This window comes from Aedes aegypti, chromosome 2 (assembly GCF_002204515.2).
Source record: "Aedes aegypti strain LVP_AGWG chromosome 2, AaegL5.0 Primary Assembly, whole genome shotgun sequence".
Lineage (NCBI taxonomy): Eukaryota > Metazoa > Arthropoda > Insecta > Diptera > Culicidae > Aedes > Aedes aegypti.
The window spans coordinates 99774102-99800371 of NC_035108.1; the positions used below are offsets into that span (position 1 = coordinate 99774102).

General features: G+C 36.8%; 1 protein-coding gene across 1 annotated transcript in view; it reads right to left on the minus strand.

Annotated features, from left to right (window-relative positions):
* The window catches only part of LOC5570740 (zinc finger CCCH domain-containing protein 18), a 356472-nt gene that overhangs the window by 215901 nt on the left and 114301 nt on the right, over window positions 1-26270 (minus strand). The window contains exon 3 of the mRNA XM_021839495.1: window positions 671-1704. The gene's annotated coding sequence lies outside the window, so the exon portion shown is untranslated. The remainder of the gene's footprint in view (window positions 1-670; window positions 1705-26270) is intronic.

A 26270-nucleotide genomic window follows, 5' to 3' on the forward strand; every position in this document is an offset into this window, starting at 1 on the left:
ATGAATGGTAGGGTAAGTGTACCAGTTTTGGCCACCCTAAGGAAAAATAGTGTTTATTTATGAATCAAAAGACCTTTGGTTACTGTCAATACATCAAACGAAAGCTTTCAATCCATACTCAGCAGGGAAAATATAAAAACTAATCAGAAACTTTGTTTTTGTATTAAAAATGGTGGTGGCGAATACTGGACCACTTGCACCAGTATTCGCCACGATTTCAATTTCGGTTCCTGAATTCGCCACTTACGTTGATTTCTTATGGAGGGTGGCGAATCAGGAACAGGTGGCGAAAAATAGGTGCAAAGGAGCCAAAATTTTAAGGAAAATGATTTTTTTCTATTATTTTCTGAGAAAATTTTGCGGTTTCCAAGAAAGTTTCCGTATCATCTTAAAGCAATTTAGCGAACACTAAACAACTGGCAACCATATATGTAGTAAAACGGTATAAAATCTAGGGTGGCGAATAACTGGTACATGGCGAATACCGGTACACCTTCCCTACCTCTGAACGATTTATTAGAAAGTTGATTTGTTCTACACAAATGCTGTAAATAAGCATATCTTTCATTCTAGGGTTGAGCACCATGACTTTGCACACTTTATTTTTTTCTGAGACACCCTAACCCACACGCCCATGCACCAAAGTAGAGCGCCCACGACTTGAACTTACCGTTACTGCTCTAATCTTGCGACAGCCGCGAAATCGGTTCTCCGTCTTCTAGTCTAGTCCAACAGCTGGAACCGCTTTGCGCTTTGGTTCCTCGGCCCTGAACAGCAGCGCTATTATATCAGTATGCGTTGTGCGCCTGTTGTTGTTTCTGCAATTATCAACTCACTCAATTCGAGTTTTCTAAAAGTTATGTATTTCGTCGAAACTAAAATTCACTCACTATACTATTCACACTTGACTGGAGCCCGCTAATAGACGATTATGCTGCTGTGCGGTGCATTGGATTGTTGTTGGGAGAGATAGAGAGAGAAACAAACGGGAAATGAAAACCAAACACTAGCAGCAAAACAACAAACGGCGAACCCAAAGCACCCCAAACTCGCGAATCGTAAATGCACGCACACAACACAACCACTGCAAGCCAGATGGTAAATAGAAAAAAAAAAACACAACACTAATGGCCAAACCCTCTACGGAACCCAAGAGGGGTAAACCGCGCGCGCGGCGGGAACCGAACCGATGACGATCGCTCTCTCGCAGGGCGCTTCACCACCCCGCGCCACCAGGGGACGGTTGATTTTCATCAATTGAAACAATTTGCGCTCGATGTTACTTCACTCTTCTTCGGCGGTGTGATTTATTTTCTTATTTGCTTCTCTTCTTCTTCTTTGTTTTCTTTCCGATTTTCCACCGTTTTTCCTTGGGCAAATTTTCGTCTTCTTTCTTCTTCTGAGGGTTACTTATTTCTCGACTCTTCGATAGCTCTCCCACTTCGATGATTTTCAACCGAATCGTTTCGGGTGACGATTGACTGAACGTTGCGCGGTGAGGTGAGGTGAGGCGGTGAGTGGCGATCAATTTAAATGCTTCAGTTAAATTTCCTTCGAAATCCACATTCAAATGCACTGCGCGCACGATGAGCTGAGCGAACTAAAGCTGGCTGACTGACTGATTGACTGACTGCGGCCAGCAGCACTCCATTGCCATTACAACAACCAGTCCACAGCACACAGCACGGCACAGCAAAACTGCAACTGCAAAAGAGAAAAGAAGACGCATTTTAGGTTTACATCGCAAATGGAAGGCAGGCCGTAGCCTGTAATGGGTTCAATACTACAATATGTGTAAACAACTATCTCGGTACGCGACGATTACCATTGGCGTAGGGACAGGGAAGCAGGGGGGCAAGATACCCCACCCCCCACAAGAATTGCAGTGAGTTTTTATGATATTGAATATGAAATGAAAGTTGAAAAATACTTTGCTTTCTGAATCTTCTAGCTTTGCGTAACCATCTCTAAAACTATAGATGTTCCATTACTCGTTATCGACTCATGGAACCATACTAAAAATCAAATTTCATGGTTACTATGATGGTCCCCTCAAACGGCTTTCCATAGCATTGATGTTCCATAACTCGATATTTCCATGAGTCGATGGTCCCTTAAATATCGACTCATGGAGGGTTGACTGTAATTAAGTTCACGATGAGCGAGATTTTTCCACATTTGGTGTACACAATTGTGTCAATTGGATTGTCTTGATCTTGATTACTTTTTTCTTGATTTTTTTACATAAAGTGGGATAAAAGTTTCTTTTGGAAATGGAAGTAAAACATTATTAGATTTTTTTTATGTAAGGGCTTAACTAGTAAGGCCTATTTTGAGGATGCTTTGAGAGTGTTAGTTTTTGCGTAAGTGTTTAAAAGCCAATGTTAGCGCATAGTGGGGCAAAAGCTGTAATCAGCGGGGCAAAAGTTCGAACCCTATATTATCTCACGAAATAACATACAAATTACCAATAACTAACAAAGTTTCTTTCAATTCATCTAAATATGCCTAATCGTGTGAAAGTAGTCACAAAACTTTCACATTTTACCTTTGCTTTGCAAAAAAATACTATTTACTTGTATATTACAAATTATACCACCAAGATCGAACTCCTGTCTGCCTTTACTCCATTCTGAATCTATTTAGAGCAGGCCTGTCCAACCTTTCTGGCTCTTTTTTTTTTTGCTATAAATGGTTACCGCGTTCGCAATAATAGTCCGATCTGAGATATTTGTACCTAAAATGAAAGCTTGGTATTATAGTTGCTTGATCCATGCATACAAAGTCAAATTTATATTAAACTCTTTGCTAGCGATGCAGACTAAGGCAAAAAACAGTCCGGCCTGCGGGCCGCACCAATTTTTTTACTTAACTGCACCTGTAACGAAGAGTTTGATATAAAGTCGAATTTTTATACATGGATTAGTCAGATATAGTACCAAGCTTTCATATGAGGTACACATTTCTTAGATCGGATTATTATTGCGGACACGGCACCCATTTATGTCAAAAAAGACCCAAAAAGGTTGGGCAGGCCTGATTTAGAGTGAGGTGGGGCAAAACTTCGACCTAAGTGGTAAGATCAATATTATTACAAAAACTATAACAGTTTAAAAGAAATAAAAAACACACAGTGGACCGTTCACATATAGGCTACAATGTTGCTGAACAAACTAATGTCAACAAATTTATTGAATTTTTAATTTATTTTTTTAAATATATTTATTTATATTAAATACGTGTTTAGTTATAACAGTTTCAAAATTGATTGTCTAAAACAAACTTTTGCCCCATCGGTGGGGTAAGAGTTCAAATCAAGTGTGGTGCAAATGTCGCGGACGGAAACACAAAATATCGATACAATTGTATTTAGAATATCTTTCACTCCCCGTAAAATAATGTTAGCACAAAAATACACACAAATACCCTGAAATTTACTCAAAGCGGGGTAATTGCTTTTTTGTAAAATTAAGGTGAAATGTGAAATGACATTTTTTCACACGATCAGGCATATTTAGCTAAGTTTAAAAGTATTTTGAAGGTTTTGGGAAATTTACAATTTTTTTCGTGAGATAACTCGAACTTTTTCCCCACTGTAGGCCAAATTTGGTTTTCAAACTTTTATATTTAGATGCATTAGTTCATCTCAAAGCTTCTTACGATAAACCTTAGCTAAGCTTAAATATAAAAATCTAATTATATAGAGTAAGGTGGGGCAAAAGTTCGACCTTAGTGGTATAATCAAAGTTTCCAGGAAAATAATGGCAGATGAAACAAAACAAGTACCATACAGCGAACTTTCAACATATTGGCTATAACTTTGCTGAACAAACTTGTGTCAAAATATTTACCCATTTTTAGTTATAACAATTTCAAAATTGATTGTCTTAAACGAACTTTTGCCCCACCGGTGGGGCAAAAGTTCGAATCTAGTGTGGGGCAAAAGTTCGTCGGCTAAAACACAAAATATCAATACTTTTATGCCAGGCATACTTTATACCAGCCGTAAACATATGTTTGCCGAAAAATACACACTAGATTTTCATCAAAAAATGCTCAAAACAGGGTTAATTGTAATACACCCAAAAAATAGCAGTTTTTCGCAAAACTAAGTGAAAATGTAAAATTTTGGTGACATATTTCGCACGATCAGGCAAATTTCGCTAAATTTGAAGATAATATGTAGATTTCAGGAAATTTGAAAAATTTTCCGTGAGTTTATACATGGGTCGAACTTTTGCCCCGCAGATTCGAACTTTTGCCCCGCTATGGGCCAAAAATTGATTCCAACTATTTATGGAAAAACTAATACACGTGAAAGCATCCTTATGATAGGCCTAGAAACGCCCATACATAAAATATTGAAAAATATTTTATCTTCATTTGGTTCCATGCATCGAAAGTTTGACCAAATATTACAATATTTACGTCGAAAAACAACAAATAGCCATAACTTTTCCAAATCTCAATCGATTTTTATGATATTTGGAGTGAAAGTTCCTTACTTGAATAGCATTCGAACCACCATGACATTTATGAGTTTTGATTTGATTTGAGCTAGAAATCTTAAAAAGAAACTCTTGCCCCACTCGAACTTTTGCCCCACTTTACTCTATTTGTTTAATTTTATTATAGTTTCACCGAAAATTACAATTTTCACCTCTGAAAACAACAGATCGCTAAAACTTTCCCAAATCTTGACCGATTTCTATGATATTTGGAGTGACAGTTCCTAACTTGAATAGCACTCGAACCACCATGACATTCATAACATTTTTTTATTAGGCAAGAAACCTAGAAAAGAAACTTTTGCCCACTCGATCTTTTGCCCCATTTACTCTTAATATTGTATCAGAATCAAATTTTTCTTTTTTTAAAGGCCCTGATACTTTTTTTGAAATGCGTTCGACATTAATTTATAAAAAAAAGCTCCGGAACTATTAATTTTAGAGGAAAACGTTCTAAGGAATCGTTTGGCGATAAGAAAAAAAATTTACACAGAAAAATATTTTAAATTTTACCATGAAAAAAAAAAAAATTTGGTGGATTTCTAAATTATTAAAAAAGCGAATCAAATATGTTTTAAATTTAAGCATTGAATCTTGATAGGCAACAGATGTTTGGCATAAATTTTGATGATGGAGACTTTTTTTTTTTAATAACATTATAAGTTACAAATCTTTCTACGAACATATTTTGCCCGGTTTTCACTTATTTTGTTCAAAATAAGGATTCAATGATCGAATACGAATCTTCAAATTATTCTGAACCCTATGGATCATCATCAGGGTCAATTCTCTAAAAGTAGACATTTTCGAGTTATTTCAAGTTGGCAGCAAAAATTAATTATTTATATAATGAAATGGACCATTTTCATTAGTTATTCGTGGTTCTACATCAAGAACAATAGATTTTCGTGAGTATAGGCCATATTTACCTCTACTGACATATTGTTCTTATTGGAGAATCGTGAATAACTAATGAAAACCCAAGTAATTATGCTAGTCAATCTTCAATGTATGCATAAATACGGTTCACTTAAAGCTTGCATTACTGTTGACCACAATTAAAGTTGATTAGAGTTTGTAGTAATTCAAATGAAACAACTGTTCTCAATGATAGTCTTTGACAGAATGTCCTTTATTGTCTTCTTACAAAGTCATTGCCTACTTACAATATTTAATCTAAGTCTACTTAATTAATAAATATACTGTAACACTATTGGCTACATTTCGGCCATCCTGATAATCGCGATGTCCTCATCGATATCATCATTGTCAACATCAACATGTACCCATTTCCTCATGTTTTGAGGTGAACAGACCGAATTGAAAGGTACACTTGAAACTTGAAATCCTTCAATATCAGTTATACAAATCTATCATCTGGCAAAATCTTTTTGATTTGATAAGGGCCTTTAAATTGTGGAGACAATTTATGTGACACTATAGTCTTTAAAACAACAAAATCGCCTTCTCTGTAATTAGGGCATTTTAACCGCTTCTTATCTGATATTTTTTTGTTATATTTTTGAACTTCTAAATTTTTTTTCTTGGATTTTTCGCGGATGATTTCTATATTTCAATTTTCCTTTTTTGGTTGTGAATTTTGAATAAACGACTCAATATTGTGCTTTTCAATATCTGAAGATTTTTGTTGAATTCCAAATAACAAAACACTGGGATAATTGTTGATCGATCTATTGAAAGTATTATTAAAAACATATTCAATTTTAGGTAATTGTGTATCCCATTTCAAAGAACCTGCATTACACATTTTCGCTAGCATAGGTGTAAGAGTTTTATTAATCCTTTCAACTTGTCCATTTGATTCTGGTGTTCTAACTGCCGTTTTCACGTGTTCAATGCAATTATTCCTAGCAAATTCCACAAATTTGTCAGATGTAAAACAAGTTCTTCTGTCTGTTACAATTCTATTAGGCTTACTATAAAATTGCATATACTGTGTAAGATAACGAATAACTTCCTCGGTGTTAGTAGTTCGTGTGGCGAAAAAATTTGCAAATTTGGTAAAAGCATCAACAATTACAAGAACATATTTGAATCTATTTGAAGACGGTAATTTAATAGGGCCATAATGATCCAAATGCAATGTTTTAAAAGGTTGATTTCCTTTTTCAATAATTTTCAAATAACCTTCCTTTTTACAAGACGGACTATAAAATATACATGTAAGGCAATTTTCGATAAAACTTTTGACAACTTTTCGCATATTACTAAACCAATAATATTTCTTTATTTCAAAAATTGTTTTATCTATTCCTATATGACCACATTTGTCATGATACAGCCGTATAACATTATCAATCATTGAATTGGGGACCACCAGTAAGTTTCTATCTTCTGCTTTTCTAAACAACACTCCATTTATCAAAACAAACCCCGGAAAGTTTGATCGTTCCAATAACTGTTTGATATTTACTAATTTTCTATCTTGTTCTTGTGCCACAATAATATTTTCTTCTATGTTTGATTCATTAAGAATACCTATCATTTCATATTCTTTACTCACATTTTTGTTTCCCAAGGATGCTATTATTCCTTGCTTATTTTTATTGCTCATATCTATTCTACTCAGTGCATCAACATGTTTCATTTTATCTTCCTCTCGATATTCCAAATCATAATTATAGTTTTCTAAAAACAATGCCCACCTGCTAATTTTAGGATTGACATCTTTTTTAGACAATGTCTGTACTAATGCTCTACAATCTGTAAAAATTTTGAATCGAGTTCCAGCCAAATAAACATGAAATCTTTTAATCGCGTGAATAACAGCTAATGTTTCCAACTCAAAACTATGTAATTTGGCTTCAAATTCGTCCGTTTTTTTACTAAAGTAACTGATTGGATGAAAATTATTATCCGCTTGCTTTTGAAGTAAAACTGCTCCAAAACCATGTGAACTAGCATCACAATGCAGCTGTGTTTCAGCATTTGGATTATAAAGAGCTAAAATTGGTGAAGATATTAATTTTTGTTTTAAGGTTTCAAAAGATTCAATTTGTTCGTTTTCAAAACTAAAAACTGCATCTTTTTTCAATAAGTTATAAAGTGGTCTAGCAATAGTAGCAAAATTTGCAATGAATTTTCGAAAATAACTAGTTAATCCAATGAAACGCTGAACATCTTTTGAATTTTTTGGCTGTGGAAAATTAGATACACTTTCAATGTGTGTTTTATTTGGTTTTCGTCCATTTTCATTGATTGTATACCCCAAATAATCTATTTCTCTAAATAAAAACTTACATTTATCCAAATTGAGTTCCAATAAATTTTTACTTAAAATTTCAAATACTTCTGCTAATATTTCCAAATGCTCTTCAAAACTCTCACTTGCTATCAAAATATCATCTATATAAACGCATAATTTTCCTTGATCAATTAGATGTTTAAATATTTTATTTACGAACCTTTGAAACACAGCAGGTGCGTTGCACAATCCAAAAGGGACTCTCATATACTCATATTGTCCACGATGAGTTATAAATAATGTATACTGAGTGGAATCCTTGGCTATCTTAATTTGGTGGAAACCTGACTTAAGATCTAATATTGAAAATATGCGTTTACCTCTAAGATTATCAAATAAATCGTCTATGATTGGCAAAGGGTAATTATCACGAATAGTGTCCTTATTTAATTTTCTATAATCTACACACATTCTAATATCATTATCTTTCTTTGGAATTAGCACAATAGGGCTGGCAAATGGAGATTCGCTTTCTTTTATTATTCCTGTTTTTAAAAGTTCATCAATTTTATCGTCAACCTTTTTTTCTGATCGTAAGAAATTCTTCTTGGTTTATAATGAAAATGATCACCTTTCTTCAATTTGATTACCATATCATAATTTGTCTCTGGATTTAAAGGCTTCTTATAAAATAAATAGTGCTTCTTAAAAGTACTTAAAAATTTTGCCAATTTATCTTCCGATAAGCTATCCGTATTCTTTAAAATTTGTTGATAACTTTCCGAACTAATATGAAAAATTGATTTAGAATTTACCTGTTGCGTTGAAGGGTTTTCAGATTTCAAATTATTACTCACGGGAAAAATTTCAATGTTATTCTCGATTACTGTGTGGATTTCAGAGCACATGATGATGTCTCTTCCAATGATTGCATCGAAAAGGCCCAAAGTTTTGTCTGGTACAACATAAAACTGAACTCTGAAACGAATATTTTGAATTAATATAGTGTTACTGCATATTCCTAATACCTTAAGCCTTTTCCCACCGATACCCTGGTATTTTTTACAATGATTCAAAACAGAAATATCTTTCTTTTCAATTAATCCCCGGCGTATCAGTGAGATTGGGCTGCCTGTGTCGAAAAGAGCTTTATAAATACAATCATTAAATAAAAATTGAAAGTCAACTAGTCCATTATGTCCTTCCTCCTTAACTATATCTGTAAATGTCTGCGTTTTGAAATTATTGTCAGATTCTTTCGTCAATGTATCAATACTCGCAACTCCATGGAACATGCGCCCGGTCTGTGATTCTTGATTGATTTGTCGTTCATCAAAGGTATTGGTCTTCTTGATTCGTCGGAAACAGTTTACCGCTACATGTCCAGGTTGATTGCAGGCATAACAAATAATTGGTCTTCTTCTAGGGCGAATATCATTGAATTTGATCGTTTTGAAAGCTTGAATAACCTGAGACACTGTTTGAAAGTTCTGCATTCGAGCTTGGTTCTTGAATTCTTCATTTACGATGCCTTCAATAATGTACTCCACCAACTCCTTTTCAGAAATCTTGAGCTTTCGCGCTATTTCTCTTTTAGATTGGCAGTACTCCAAAAACGACTGGTTCCCATACCATTTGACTCTTGATAGTTTTTTTCGTAACTCGTATATACTTTCTACAGTCCCAAACATACTGCGCAGATCTTCAAGGATTTCATGATAATTTTTGATAACAAAATCAGAACAGGAAAACATCCAGGATCTTGCTTTGCCTTCAACTTTCTTCATAACGATTAGCTTCATCAGATTTTCGTCCACCTTCAAAATTTGCTTCGTGACTTCAACAGCAGTTATGAACTGTACAACATCTTCGTCAATTCTTCCACCAAACGTCGGCAACAAAGTAGATATTTCGTCAATCCGGAAACTGTTGTCCACCAATTTGCCAAAACTCGTCTGATGCAGCTAATCTTGACTTCCACTGGTTACAGGAACACTGGGAAAAATGGTCACACCAACTGGATGAACTGCTGGTTGACTTGCTGAACTTGAATGAGCGGCACCGGAAAAGTTCGAACTCGGATCAACTGCAGCATTCACTGTGCATCTTGTAACGATACCTGCAGCTGGTTTTTCACGACAAAGAACGCCATTATCTTCAGTATTCTCTGCCATCCTCAAAGCTTCTGTGTAGTCCATTGAATAGAATGAATCGGATTTTCAGGAACGTATCCCACTTCTGAGATGTAGTAATTCAAATGAAACAACTGTTCTCAATGATAGTCTTTGACAAAATGTCCTTTATTGTCTCCTTACAAAGTCATTGCCTACTTACAATATTTAATCTAAGTCTACTTAATTAATAAATATACTGTAACACTATTGGCTACAGAGTTATATTGAAAATATAATAAATAATTAATAAAAACGTCTTTTGAATTGTTCGACATTATAGATGTTGACGTATTTTTTTAAAGCTTCTACCAAAAACTTCTCGAGACAAAAATACAAAACTAGCTTCAAATATAAGTCGTCCATGGATCGCATCACCGACCAGAGGTGACTCCCAGATCTTTTCCTCCATCACTAATAAACATCCTTCCCGTGGTGATTGTGGAGATGCAGAGGTATTCTCGGTCTCTAGAAGCAGCAATCATTACACCCTAACATTCCTTCCCCATCCCAACTGACTGTAAGGACTTGGCCGGCGCCGTTATTGATCAATAATATTAGATCTGCTAAAATTGCACTTCGAGAGTAAGCGGAAACTCCCATCCCTTATTCATTTGGATCGTAGTGCAATTCTTACCAGTTCCGATAAATCACGGAGTAGCAACCATTGACATGTGCAGTCAGTCTATGCTATGCTCAATAGAGTTTATAACATTAACTCGACATTTGTCCCACTTTAAATCAACTTTAATTTTGATTATGCAGAAATGCTAGCTTTATACACACTGTATTTATGCATAAATTGCAACATCAGGTCTATTTTGTTATTAATTCAATGAAATTTAAACATGAAATAACTATAAAATGGATATTTCACGAGAAGTGATCATGATTTTTTATTTAATTATCAAAACGTATTCATTTTAACAAAAAAAAAAACTAAAATAATGGAAATCATTGTTGTTCTCAGAAAAACTTCTAACTTTAAAAAGACTCTATTATGAAATTTTGTCCCAAACATATATTTCCTACCAAGGTTGAATGATGAACATTCAAAAACATTAAAAATAGTGTTTTTGAGTAATTCAGAATTTAAGTTTTATTTTTGAATTTTCATGATAAGAAATAGAATGTTCTAGCAGAAAGCTAAAATAAGATCAAGAATGAGTTCAGTGCCTTGATAATCTAGAGTAGGGACATTACCATTCGCCATTGTGATGTCCATCTTTGAATTCCGAGATGGTGCACCTCCATAGCTTAACTTTTCCTTTCAACTTTGCCTAATTGTGCTATTTTTCCCGAATGGTATTTATCTGAACAACTGTTCTCCTTGGTTGGTAAATGGCTGGGCATGGCGTACCATTGGTACCTCGCGTACCTGAAGGAATAAAATAGACCCCTCTGTGTGGTCCTTAGCCTCTTGCCCAGCAACTCCTATGCCTACCTCCTCGCGGTACTGACCGGGGTACGAGTAACCTTAGGGAAGATCGGGTAACCAACCCCCGGTGGGAACTTTGAACGTATGCTGACAGGGAAGGGGGGTTTGCTTTTGCTTTTGCTTCTGCAAACCTTGAGCGTCTATACTCCATGTTAGGAGCGGCTCACAACAGCGTCTGTTCCCCATGTCAGGGGCGGCTGATCATCGTCCGAGTGCCAGAGAAGGACTCTAATCTAAACTGCGCACTATGGTCCTCCGGAAATCTAGAGGGTTGGTGTCAAGCTCTGCAAGCCAGCCGTAAAAACATCAAGCAACGAATAATCAACGAGAGAATACGAACCGGGATAATCGGCGAAGACCACAGCGACGTAAAGGGACTAGCGATTGGAAGCTCGGTACGTGGAACTGTCGACCACGTTCTGATTGATGGACGGCACTTCTCCGACATTATCGACGTCAGGACCTATCGTGGCGCTAACATCGACTCTGACCAAACTGCGCCCAAAACTCTCCGTCATTAACAACGTACGGTACCGACGGCCACCCCGGTATGACCTAGAGCGGCTCAAGCAACCAAATGTCGCAGCGGCATACGCGCAGCAACTCGAGGCTGCATTACCGGAAGAAGGTGAGCTGGATGAAGCCCCTCTTGAGGACTGCTTGAGAACAGTGAAGGCAGCCATCAACAATGCAGCTGAGAGCAACGTCGGGTACGTGGGACGGAGTCGAAGGAACGATTGGTTCGACGAGGAATATAGGCAGATTCTGGAGGAGAAGAACGTAGTGCGGGTGGTCATGCTGCAGCAAGGGACCCGGCACAACGTGGAGCGTTATAGACGGAAACGGCAACAGCAGACCCGCCTCTTTCGGGAGAAAAAACGCCGCCTGAAGGAGACGGAGTGCGAGGAGATGGAACAGCTGTGCCGGTCTCAAGAAACACGCAAGTTCTATCAGAAGCTCAATGCATCCCGCAACGGCTTCGTGCCGCGAGCCGAGATGTGCAGGGATAAGGATGGAAGCATTTTGACGGACGAGCGTGAGGTGATCGAAAGGTGGAAGCAGCACTTTGACGAGCACCTGAATGGCGCTAAAAGCACAGGCAATGAAGGTAGAGACAACGCAGGAAATGCCTTCGTCAGTACTGCGGAGGATGGAAGCCAACCAGTCAACGGACCAGATCTTTACTGTACGGCAAATCCTCCAAAAATTTCGTTAATACCAGGTCCCAACGGATCACCTTTTCATCGATTTCAAGGCGGCATACGATGGTATCGACCGCGTAGAGCTATGGAATATCATGGACGAGAACAGCTTTCCCGGGAAGCTCACGAGACTGATAAGAGCGACGATGGAGGGTGTGCAAAGTTGTGTGAAGGTTTCAGGCGAACATTCCAGTTCGTTTGGATCCCCCGGGGTCTACGACAAGGTAATGGACTTTCGTGCCTGTTGTTCAATATTGCGCTAGAAGGTGTTATGCGGAGAGTCGGGGTACGATTTTTACGAGATCCAGTCAATTTGTTTGCTTCGCGGATGATATGGACATCGTCGGCCGAACATTTGAAAAGGTGGCAGACCTGTACACTCGCCTGAAACGCGAGGCAGCAAAAGTTGGACTGGTGGTGAATGCGTCCAAGACAAAGTACATGCTAGCTGGTGGAGCCGACAGGGTTCGCCTAGGTAGCAGTGTTACGATAGACGGGGATACGTTCAAGGTGGTCGACGAGTTCGTCTACCTTGGATCCTTGCTGACGGCTGAAAATAACGTTAGCCGTGAAATCATCAGTGGAAGTCAGGCCTACTATGGCCTCCAGAACCAAATGTACCATGTACAAAACGCTCATAAGGCCGGTAGTCCTCTATGGGCATGAAACATGGACGATGCTCGAGGAGGACCTGGTATGCAGGAAAACGGTGTGTGGCGGCGAAGCATGAACCACGAGCTCACCCAACTCAACGGGGAACCCAGTACCCAGAAGGTGGCCAAAGCTGGAAGGATACGATGGGCAGGGCATATTGCAAGAATGCCGGACAGCAACCCTGCAAAGATGGTGTTCGCGTCGAATTCGGTTGGTACAATAAGGCATGGAGCGCAGCAAGCTAGGTGGGCGGATCAAGTGCGTATCGATTTGGCGAGCGTGGGGCAGAACCGGAGATGGATAGATGCGGCCACGAACCGAGAATTGTGGCGTGAAATTTCCGTGTTATCTGTTTAGATGTTAATCAAATAAATGAATGAATCCAAACGAATTTTGCAAAAAAAAATGGTTTCCTTACAAATGTTTTCGAAAATTTCAACAAGAATATGCTTTGATACGTTTCACAATCTAGTCAAGATTTTCTCATCGAATATCTTCATAAAGAATTATTGCCAAAATTCTGTCAACATACTTCTAAAATATTATCGATAGCTCGCCTTGAGCAGAGTTGCTCGCTGTCACAATCAATGCTTACATTTTGCTGATTTGTACAGGCCGACTGCGATACAAATCGGATCATCCCATATCACATCAACATCATGCTGTCTACTCCATCACCAGTGCATTGATGGCGAAAGACTATGGATATTAGAGTGGTTCAAAAAATAGTTTTTGTTCCACACTGCTCATTTGATTCAATATCAAATTCTGAGAGTCCTCCCAAAATTTGAGCTCATTCGGATGAAAACTGAGACTGCACAAGCCAGTTAAAGTTTATATGGGAATTACTATGGGAAAAGCAAGCAATTCATTCAATCGGTCATAGAGTTTGCCCATGTGCTCTTGGGGATTTGAACTACGTTGATACTGTGAGATACAATAATCAGATACAGCTTTGCTGAAGACCGTTTTTAAATCGGACGCCTCAGTAATTAGTTATGGATTTATATCCAGTCACAAATTCTTCAGCAGTGCTCTTTCAACTTCTGAACAGGCAACATTGCTGCACCTGGCGCGAAAGATAGCACGCACAAATCATGGCTACTTTGTTTTACTGCATATATCCAGTGATGCGTGCGGAACAGTCCAATAATTATAGCCAAAGTTTTACAACCTGACTATTGTATTTCACAGTATCAACGTAGCTCAAATCCCCAAGAGCACATGGGCAAACACTACGATCGATTGAATGAATTGCTTGCTTTTCCCATAGTAATTCACATATAAGCTTTAAATGGCTTGTGCAGTCTCAATTTTCATCCGAATGAGCTCAAATTTTGAGAGGTTACTCAGCATTTGATCTTGAATCGAATGAGTGGTGTGGAACAAAAACGATTTTTTGAACCACTCTAATGGATATCACTGATGGGTTAAGTTTAGCTTTTAATTAAGCAGATAAAGTGGCAATTTATCTGTACGATATTTTTGACAGTGTTGCAGATAGATTGAAACTATGTGTTGGTCACTGAAAAACATTAACAGCATGGATAATTACCACGTGATCACTCATTCTGCAGTGATTATCATCTAGAGTGCGATGTCGCATCACTGCTGTTGGTTGTCAAATCAAAGTGAAATTTTTTTGTTCCATCAGCCATTAGCTGACATGATTGATATTAAGCAACTCTGGCCTTCAGGAGTGCTCCTGCAACTCTTTTCAAGAAACCCTTAGAAATTCTATCAAAATAAGTTTGTAAAACATTACAAAACTCCAAATTAATTTATAAGAATTCAACTAAAAAATAGCCGTTATTTCAACCATCATTTTCTTGAAAAACTTTTCCAGAAGCTTCAGCAATAATTCTTCTAATATTGAGGATTAATTCTGAACAATGTATGGACAAACTGCAGGAGAAAAAATCGATGAATTTTTGAAATATTCTTGTAGAACTCTCTGTAGAATTATTGCTGAGAAATCCTTTAGTAGATTTCTTTGTATGAATTCCTAGGATATTTGATAGGTGTTCAGATTGACGGGAATAAATGAATTTTTGGCCTATGTCAAGGAAAGATCAATTCTGATCTTTACGGTGCTTTTTAATATAGATGTTTCAGCAAATATTGTTTAGCAATTTTTTTTTTTGTAATTTCGATTACATGGAGTACGTTTCATTCAAAGTTTGAAGTTTGTCTTCTCATACAGCTGTTCATAATTCTCTAGTAAATTTCTGCATGCCATATTTATTGAACGCAACCATACAGATAACTCAATTTTGCTTCTATTGATCTGCAAGAATTATATACAAGAACACAATTCACGTTTTGCAGTTGCTATTTGGGTTGAAAGTTCATATAGAGACTCTTATGCCTTTATTTTTCAATACATATAAGACTGCAAAAACTCCATATTTTTCCACAATTTTTTTAAACAAAGTTTGTTAATTTTTATATGCATGGTTATTTATTAAAACATGAATGTTGCGACGATAAAAGCTGTTGGTTCCAAAATCAATTTGAGACAGTTATGCTTTTAAGGGCATTTAATAAAACTTTAAAAAATCCCTGAAACTTCTTTCAAAAACTCAGAGAAATTCATGGAAGATGTTATTAGTTCATATATAACAATTGTGAAACACATTGGTAGTACTAATCATTTCTGACGAAACTGAAGCAGTTCTTGGAAAGTTGATGAAAACTGCTGAATGTGCACAGTACCTTAGGACAAAGTGATAGATTTGCAGGAATAAAAAAAGAACAACGACTAAAATACACAAAGAGCACGCTGGCTCCCTAGGCCCCCCTCCAGAAAAGAAATCCTAGCTACGTCGCTGACGGTTACTCTGGTATAGTAGGTGTACTATTAAAACTAACTACCTGCTATGGTTTTAAGCGAGCAATCCCATCAAATCAACTACAACTATGCGCGAGCGCGCTCTCTTGTTCCATTGCGAATGCACATTTCGCATCGTCCTCCATCCGAGGTTGGTATTCGTTCCAAGATGCCAATGAAGATCGCAAAAGAGGAACTGCGTGACCGCGAGCGCTTAAATCGCATTGAGGCTACTTAAAACGAATCTGATTAATTCAGTTGGGGGGTTGGCGTGCGCATTTGGACGACTCTAATGAGGTGTTTAGGTCAATGTGGCACTAGTTGATGAGTGGATTTCTTTTGGCAAACAATGTTTAGTTTTCTCATTTTTACACTTATTCTCACTAATCATTTAACTTAGAGAATTTGAAAACTTCATCAACATTTATGATAATCCACAATAACATGTTTGTTCAAGGTCGTCTTGAAATGTATCTTTAGTGTCTACAAGTCAACTGAAGGGATTACAAATGGGATAATTGATGTACTTGAATTTTCCACAATTACTTATTATGAAAAAGAGAACCCAATCTGGCATTGTTCGGATAGGACGTTCTCAATAATATTATCTAGTTTGCTTTAACAACATATTATTAAAGCAGAACTTATGTGTGGCATAGGGACTGGAAGTCTGGAAGTAATTTCCAGACCCCCACTAAGTGCCGCTGCGTACCAGACAGATGAAAGACATAAGGGTATGCGAAATACCGAATGATTCCGTCAAATACGCTTCGAAACGAAATTCCGCGGAATTCCACGGAACTCGCACAGGCGAAATTTGTATTTTGCTATTTCGTTTCGTTTCGCCAAATTGTTAAAATATTTCCACGGAAAATTGAAAACAAACGGAATAAAACGGAATTTCGTGAAATTCGAGTTTCATTTCGAACAAAAAAAAATGCAAAGCGTTCGCTTCTACTCCTAGCAGCTACAGTCAAAAATGGGTCCGTGTCATGGAGCAAATCGACTCAAATCAAGGATCAGAACACTATAACAGCAAATTATCTGCGAGGCAAACGAATGGTGTGCTAGTGAAAGCATACGTTTTGGCGTTTCTTTAGGAATCGTCTTATCTTAGATTCATAACTGTGGTATGGGTTTCAATGCCCCACAAATATGAATCATCGCTTCTAGGCATATGTATGACATTTTATTTCCTACGAATGGAACAAATGTGTTTAAGCATGTTATTGTTGATTGCGATGCTGTATAGATTTATGGTTCGCGTAGGTAAAATAGGTTCTGCGTAATGGCTAATCTATTTGATGAGATATTCTCCGTTTAATCCAACTTTGATCCATATCTGTGTGCTATCCATAACTGTGGGATGACTGGTCCGCAGGATATGATAACCTGCACTGCCGTTGTAAAATATCCAAAAACTCCCATTTGCCCTAAATTCCTCGCGGCGAATAGCCCGGGAAAGGAACAACTGCGTTTGATGAACTACCGCAATGTTATCTTCCATAAGAATGAAGAGAGCAAAACCACGGTTTCCTCCGGGGAACATAGCTTGTCCTTTTGAGCAAATCCGTTAATATATCGCAAAAATTGTTTGAACACAAATGTCAAAAAAAGCTGCGGAGCGTGAGTCCCTGATGTTCTGAATTTGCTCAGGTTGTGCAGATTATTGATGCGCGCATTAGTTTTCTCTCTTGCTTTCCCGCTATGACGTCACTTTCAACTCTGCATAAGAACAGCAGGAGAATAGAAGATAAAACTTATAGCATGCATCAATGAGTAAAGGCTCTCCGCGATTTCGTTGTGTCATAAAACTCTACATGTAGCAGCGAAATCGCAGCGATTGTTTGTCGCTGTCGACGTAAAAAAATCGCGTTGATTTGGGTGATCCAAAGCCACACCTCAAATCTTATTCTTATAACGTGACATAATTTCCTCACGACCCCCAATTAAAAAAATGCGAATATTGATAATATATTATTACAAGCATCAGTGGCGCAACCAAGGGGGGGTTTTGGGGGTCAAATCCCCCCCAGAGCAGAAATATTTATATGACTGACCATACTGGATCCTACAAGCACTGAAACAGTAGGTTGTATTGACTGTTATATTTTTCTGAATTGTGACTTTCTTATTAATAGACCCCAAAAGAGTTTCATAAAAACCTAATTTTCTCACTTTTACTGATAAATATAGTGCATGCTTTTGACGAGATGTTTTTCAAACATACTAATAGATATTTTGGAATTCTCAACAATTGATTCCGAAGCTTAAACAATCTTATAGTTGATGCAGCATTTAGGCAAATTTTACGACATTCACAGCACGTGAATTGTTGGAGAAGCATTTCTTTTGGTTTCAATGATTACGGAAAAATCCTAGTTCTAGAAAAGCTCATCCCCTCTGACAATTCGGTTCGTAAGCTAAAAATCACAAATCGATACTGTTACTTTTAAAGGGCTTAACTGACATGTGCGATTTCTCTTCACCAACCCTTTCTTTCGATTAAAACTTCGCCAAATTAAACAAAAAATCTGAATTTCTTGTCAATGCAGTAAGATTTAGTAATTTCTTATCCTACAGCACGAAAACATGCTATGAAAAGGGAATAAGTTTTCTGAAATAATGCAAGGAGAGCAAGGACGAAGAAAAATCAATGTCGATATATTTGTCTACAAGCTGGGAATGCTTCAAAGATCGTTCATCGTTGAAAAACTTGAAAACGTTTATAAGGAATAATAATAGGCGAAGAGTGATTTAACGCTGTTATTCTTATGTATGTGCATCTAAATAAAACTATAAGTGAAGGAACAGTTTTTGAACTATCAAGAAAACCACAATGGATGAAGATTTAAATCGTTATGGAAAGTTTAAACTTCATGTGAACTTTTTTTAACCATTCATATCTAAAAAGTAAAATCTATGCTAATTTTTATGAAAAATAAAATTTCTTGTGGAAATTTCTTCCTTTATTCACCAAAGGCGTATTTTGGAAAATTTTGTAAAATTATACCAGGTACAATAGACTTTCTTTAACTAACAGAGGTGTAAGTTCATACAATAAGGCATGCCTAGAGCGAACTAGAGAAACTGCAATTTGTAAATGTTGTTGCGTCCTTCGTAAATGTTAACATATACAAATTTTTCTACTTTGACTCCCTTTTTACCCGTCTAAAACCCCCCCTAGAGTTAAATCCTGGTTGCGCTACTGACAAGCATTGGAATTTGGCCGCAAGGCAAAAGTCTTAACCGTTTCAATACCGACATAAAGTTTCAAAATTCTCTTGTTTCGCCATCGTTCGATCGATTTTGATGATTTGTTTTAGTAAAAATCACAAATCAGTTATAAATTTGATTCATGCATTGCATGCACCATCAAAATTGGCTCCGAATTTAGATTCAAATTTGGTGAGGTACCTAGGGTATTTCACAATAGAAAAGCGCAAAAAAAATATTTTTTTTTTTCGATTTTCGCACATCTAAATCTCGAGAAAAAAGAAAATAAACCAAACATTAAATTTAGCTCATTGAAAAACGGATTGTCTGAACGAACATGGGTTAACTTGTCAGTCTTATTTGCGGTTCCTTTATGCTATGTAGTCCAGGTTCAAAATTTTTTTTCGAAATTTTCAAATATTTTTTAAAATACTATCGAGGCTCAAAATTTAATGAAAATGTGATTTTGTAGTCAGCTTTAAACAAAGAACCTGAAAATGAGATAATATCAACAATCCTTAATTCTTCCAGAAATTGTACAGAAATTCCATCACAGATTTTGGAATAAGATCATTTCTCCAGTATTTGCTCTACAAAATAATAGAAATACCTTCAGTATTTTCTACAAGGTTTACTCTAAAGGTTTGCATTCATCCAGATTTGATTCCTCCAAGAATTAATTCACAGCTTATGCAAGGCTTTTCCAGAAAATGTATTAGGAACTTCTAAATTAACCCCAACAGGCAATCAAAATTAGTGCCTATCTTTAAATCTGGCCGAAAATCTGACATACGTAATTATCGTGGTATAGTCATTATCTCTTGTATTCCAAAACTTTTCGAGTCAATTGTCAACGAAAAACTATTTCTTCAAATCAAAAATAGAATTACTGACACACAACATGGCTGCTTTAAAGGTCGCTCGACCTCAACAAATTTACTTCAATTTGTTGACTATTCATTGAATGCAATGGATAATGGAAACCACGTAGAAGCTCTTTATACGGACTTTAGCAAGGCATTTGATCGCCTAGACATACCAATGCTACTTTTCAAACTAAAAAAAATTGGAATCGAGCCAAGACTGCTGAAATGGCTTGAATCGTATTTAACTGACCGCCAACAAATAATAAAATTCAAAGGAAACAAATCAAAACCAATTCAAGTCACTTCGGATGTCCCTCAAGGCTCTCATTTGGGACCTCTTCTTTTTATTATGTATGTAAACGACATTTCCTTCATTTTCAATAAACTCAAAGTGTTAATTTATGCCGATGACATGAAGCTCTACCTGGAAATAAGAAATGAAGAAGACATCAATGTATTCCGCAATGAAATAGAAAAATTCTACATATGGTGCAAAAAAAGCCTATTAGAACTGAATGTAAAAAAATGCAACCTAATATCATTTAGCAGAAAAAGAACAACACCACGAATTTCAATTTCATTAGGAAATCAAAATGTAGAAAAATGTGAAAGAGTAAGGGACTTAGGAGTAATCTTAGACTCTAAGCTTTCTTTCGTAGACCACTACAATACAATAATTCACAGGGCTGATAACATGCTAGGGTTCATAAAACGCTTCTGCTACAACTTTCATGACCCATACACAATTAAAACTCTATATATTGCATATGTAAGATCAATCATGGAATACTGCAGCATTGTATGGTCTCCTTTCTCAATCACACACGAGGAAAGATTAGAATCTGTACAAAAACAATTTCTACTATATGCTCTTCGTAAATTAGGACATCATTTCCACTTCCACCCTACAAAGCACGCTGCATGCTTATTGACATACAAACTTTGAAAGAGCGACGTGAAATCACAAGAGTTTCAATTGTAAATGATATCGTTTCGCAACGTATTGATTCTACAGAAATCTTATCAAAATTAAATTTCTACGCTCCTTCTAGGCAACTACGAAATCGTAACTTATTCTTGACAAATCATCATCGAACAAATTATGCCAAAAACGGGCCTCTAAATCAAATGATGGCCATTTACAATCAACATTGCGAAACTATTGACTTTACCATGTCTCGGCAAAATCTAAAAACATACTTCAAATCCATAAGAAATCGCAACGCATAAAATAAAACAAAATGAAATTAACATTACTTACACTACACTTTCTTTTTCAATATTATTTATAAATTTCATAATTTTAGTATTAGGAAATGAAACAAAAATATGTATATGTAAAATGTACTAGTCTACGTCGGTTGACGAAATAAATAAATAAATCCTGGTTATGTTGCTGTCGCAATATCTCTTGGAGTTTATTACTTTTGCAGTTCTTTTAAATTTATCTTGATTTATTTCTTAGGTATGTGTTGATGGATTTTTAAAATTTTTATTTAATTCAATACTCCAGCAAATACTGAAGCAAATATTCCAGTAATTCATTTGTACTACTTATTTTTCTTCTTCTTTCTGGCGTTATGTTACCTCTGGGACAGAGTCTGCTTCTCAGTTTAGTGTTTTCATGATCACTTATCGAATTGTGTCCCCAATCACATTCATTCAAGCCACAAAGCATAAAGTACAGCAAAAAATATGAATATCATTATCCCATGTTTTATGGTATATATTAGCATAACATCACATTCACATGATTAAAAAAATTGTAAGGCCTTTCTAAAAATCAAATTAATTTTGGGCTCCTCTTAATATGTTTGAGATTGTTTTCAATGTTTGTAACTGCTTTTTGACTTACTTCTTAGTTGTTCTTAGTTGTAACATTTAAATTAAACCCACTCATTGCCTTGTGTGAGTGTTAGACATGTTGAAATGAAACCTTATAAAGTTATTAAGAAGATTTCAAACAAACAGAAAAGGGTCTTACGAAAACATGTAAGGATTCCGCTGAGCAACGCTAGGGTTTCCATATGGTAAAGGATTTAAAAAGACGTTTTTTATGCCTATTGTCAAATTTCCAGCTTTTGACAAGAAAAAAAAACAACTTAAACGTGTATTCCGCGAAACAAATTCAAAAATTTCGTTTCGTTTCGAAAAATTTCGTGAGATATTTGATTTCGTATCGAGTTACACGAAACATTTTTAAATTTCGTTTCGTTTCGTCATTATCAGCGCAAGATATTCCGCGTATCGTTTCGTTTCGTATCGACATGGAAAAAATCCATATCGCATACCCTTAGAAAGACAACGATTTCAAATCCCGAGTTTCCCATGTAGAATCTCAAACAATTAATGAACAGTTGGGATTACAACATTGACATTCGACCACTCATCATTTTTTACGTATAACAAATTTGATTTGTTCCAACAAATCTGAAGGATATTCTACTGGTCGAGCTCTTCTAGAAATAGAGGCTTGAATGTAAAATTAAAATTCTTTAAATATCTAACATACATTGTTAAAATGATTCAAAGTTTTTGTCAAATCGTACACTTCAGGCTAATTATCAGAACTCCAAGCCTTATACACTTCCAGTAAGCTGGTGTTCCTCAAGGCAGCATTTTGGGACCAATATTTTCACATCTGACTTACCGGAGTTACCTCAGGGATGTCGAAAATCCTTGTTTGCTGATGACACAGGCCTCTCCACCAAAGGATGAAGCCTGCGTGCCATCTGTAGTAGATTGCAAGACAGTTTGGATATTTGTTCTTCATACTTGCCATACTTCACCTATTGGAAGTAACTTAAAGACATTTCAATTACACAGTACCACTAAATAGAGCTTTCTGAACAATACGACCAAGGTGTCGAAGCACCAATTCGAGTGCGGTAAAAACCAACCCTCCACTTTCCACAATAATGTGGCGCACTTGATGATTGCGCCCATAAAACTCTGTTTACTCACCAATCATTCACCTCTCGATTAGCACTCTTCGCCTCCCAAACAAGCAAACAGCGAAATAACTGACACTGCTCGTTGTAGGGCACTTTTCGGGGTGGATATCTTCGAATTACCCCCTCAAGGAAAGGCCAGCTTCAACTCCGCCAAACATCTCCACGAGTCAGCTGCTGGTCGCACTTGAGTGGCACCCAATCTCGTCAATTGATTATTATGATTGTATTACTTCATAAATCTTGGCGAGGCAAATTATGCAGCTCAATACAAACACTTTGCATACGGCGAGCGTTGAAAACGTCTTCGTGGAAGAAGACGACGACTGTTAGTTCAGACGAAACGCTTTGGAAATAAACTTTCACGTATTTACCGTTTTGATTCATATTACGGACAGCTTCAAATTCCGGACACTCTAGTTTGTATGGGAAACATTTCACACGAAATGTTTCAAATTTTGTCGTTCAAAAGTTCTCAATTTCGAGGCTCGTTTTAGTAAGTTTTTTCCATAAATATCTTTGAATATTTATAATGCCCAACTACCTTAGATGTCAATTTAGTGGTTTGATAATTTCAATTGATGATTGGATTGTTCCATTAATGATTATAATGAGCTGTCCGGAATTCGAATCAAAGTGTCCGAAATATGAGGCAAAAGTAAGGAAGCGTCCGGAATAAGAATCATGAAAAGGCCACACAATTTGATTTATTAAAAATTATTCAAGTTGCGAAAGCGTATTCTCTACCCACCATTCAAAAGTTAAGGGCTCTCGACGCTCGATAACGTTAAGGAATCATACAGAATGATTTATTTTGTATTCTCTATGCTGGGTTATATTTCACTGACGCCTTAAGTGTCCGTAATATGATTCAAAACGGTACTTCTTCGTTCGTCCAAACGTCTATACACTTTGTAGCAAATCCAACTTTGATGCACTTTTCGACTCCTAACCGAATCGAGCTGGAAATTTTGTGATGGAAACAAACGCGACGGAACGATGGCAACGATGCAACTGAATCGAGCCGTTCGGATTCGCTGCACTTGGACTGTGGCTGTTGAGTGGCGAGGGACGGATCAACCAGTGGATAGTACCGTCAAACGGGGTTACTTGGAACTAATTTCGGATTTCAAATTTACAGGCGTAATCAGTTACATTTCTGACGTTGGGGAGGTCTACACCCAAAGAGACTTAATAAAATAAGTTCTATCAAGTGTCGAACTCGACGATTCTCAACGTTCACGATTTAAAAAAAAAACCTTTTGTGAGAAAAGGCCTTTGTATTTATACCTAGATGTAACAAACATATTCTGTAGGGTGTCCCAGAAAGTATGGACACGACTTCGATGAAGAGAATCATAATAATTTTTCAAACAAATTATATTTTACATTGAAATGTTTGATTTTGGAAAATCAATTCTTATCCAGCCAGCAGCGATCCAACTTTTGTGTTTTGTTGGAACTTAAATAGTAATTAAAGGTTTTAACAAATCCTTAGATGTGATGATTTCAAGTGTAGTGTATCTAAGATGTTCATGGAGAATTTTTGTTCAAAGTTCCATTTGGCTTGGTTGGAAAACATTGAACAAAATGGTGAAACATATAGTTTTTTCTTTGCATAAGATAACTTCACAAAATCATAGCATTTCAGGTATTGTCAATATTAAAAGAAAAAATCATTTCAGATTTACTAATGTAAAATATACCTGCAGATGGGCAACAAAAAATTTAGATTTTTACATTTTTAACGTATTTATGAGGGATTTTTTTTATCTTGTTATAAATAAACCATCGCTGAAATCAGATTTTTAGCATATATTCAATTTGATATACTTAAGTTTATCATTTCCAAGTTGAAATTTTCAGTTGCCAAAAACGGAACCGTGCTAAAATCGGAACCCTTTTTTCTTATTTATTTTTTAAATAATTGTTTTTTTTTTAAGAATATTATTATGATGTTAAAATTAGCTTCTCATGCAATCATATGCCAACCAGACTTCGGAACTTTCCGTAGAGCAGATTTTTTTTTATAAAATCGTTGTAAAAAATATTTTATACTAAAGGTTCAAACGGCATTGATCCATAGCAGAGCCAAAATCTTCAAGGAGGTAGAGCAGAATTATGCTATGAATCTTTAGATCCGTTTTTTTAATTGAGATCGACGTTCTGCACGCTTCAAATATCTTCAATGATTTCTATAAGCTTTATGTGTGTTATTTTTGTATATGGCAGATCTAGGAACAATAATCGTATAAGTGACCATTATAAAAATGGACATTCCCTCAAAACTGTGTATTATTACGAAATACGATGAAACGTATTTCTGTATTCTTACAACGACAATGAACATTAAAAATCAGTTTATCCTTTAAGCCCTAGCGTCAATTTTGACCAAATTCCGTAAGTTAAGAATGGCTCCTTTGAATTATGTGTTGCAATTGATGTACACGGGTGGTAAATGACTGGACAATGCGTACCATTGGTACTTCGCGTACCTGCAGGTATAAAATAGACTCCATTTGTGGTCCTTAGCCTCTTGTCCAGTAACTCCTATCCCTACCTCCCCGTGGTGCCGCCTGGGATACGAGTAACCGTAGGGAAGATCGGGTAACCAACCCTGGTGGAACCTTGGTCGTATGCTGACAGGGAAGGGGGGCTCCTCTCTTCTGAGAGTGTAGCTTATCAGAGCGTCTGTTCTCCATGTTAGGGGCGGCTCAAAACAGCGTCTGTTCTCCATGTTAGGAGCGGCTGATCATCGTCCTAGTGCCAGCGTGGGACTCTAAACAGTGCTGTGCACGATGATCCTCCGGCGAGACAGGGGGTTGGTGCAGGCCTTACAAGCCAGCCGTAAAAATCATCAGTACAGGAAGCATACAATGTAAATTCGGACCGGAACAATCGGCATAGACCCAGGCATCGAAAACGGACTAACGATTGGAAACTCGGATCATGGAACTGTAAGTCTCTCAATTTCTTGGGAAGTACCCGCATTCTTTCCGAATTATTGAGGGTCCGCAAGTTCGACATCGTAGCGCTGCAGGAGGTTTGCTGGAAAGGGTCGACGGTACATACGTATAGGGATGGTTATACCATCTACCAGAGCTGCGGCAGCAGACATGAGCTGGACACAGCTTTTATCGTGATGGGCGAAATGCAGAGGCGCGTGATTGGGTGGTGGCCAATCGACAACAGAATGTGCAAGATGAGGATCAAAGGTCGTTTCTTCAAT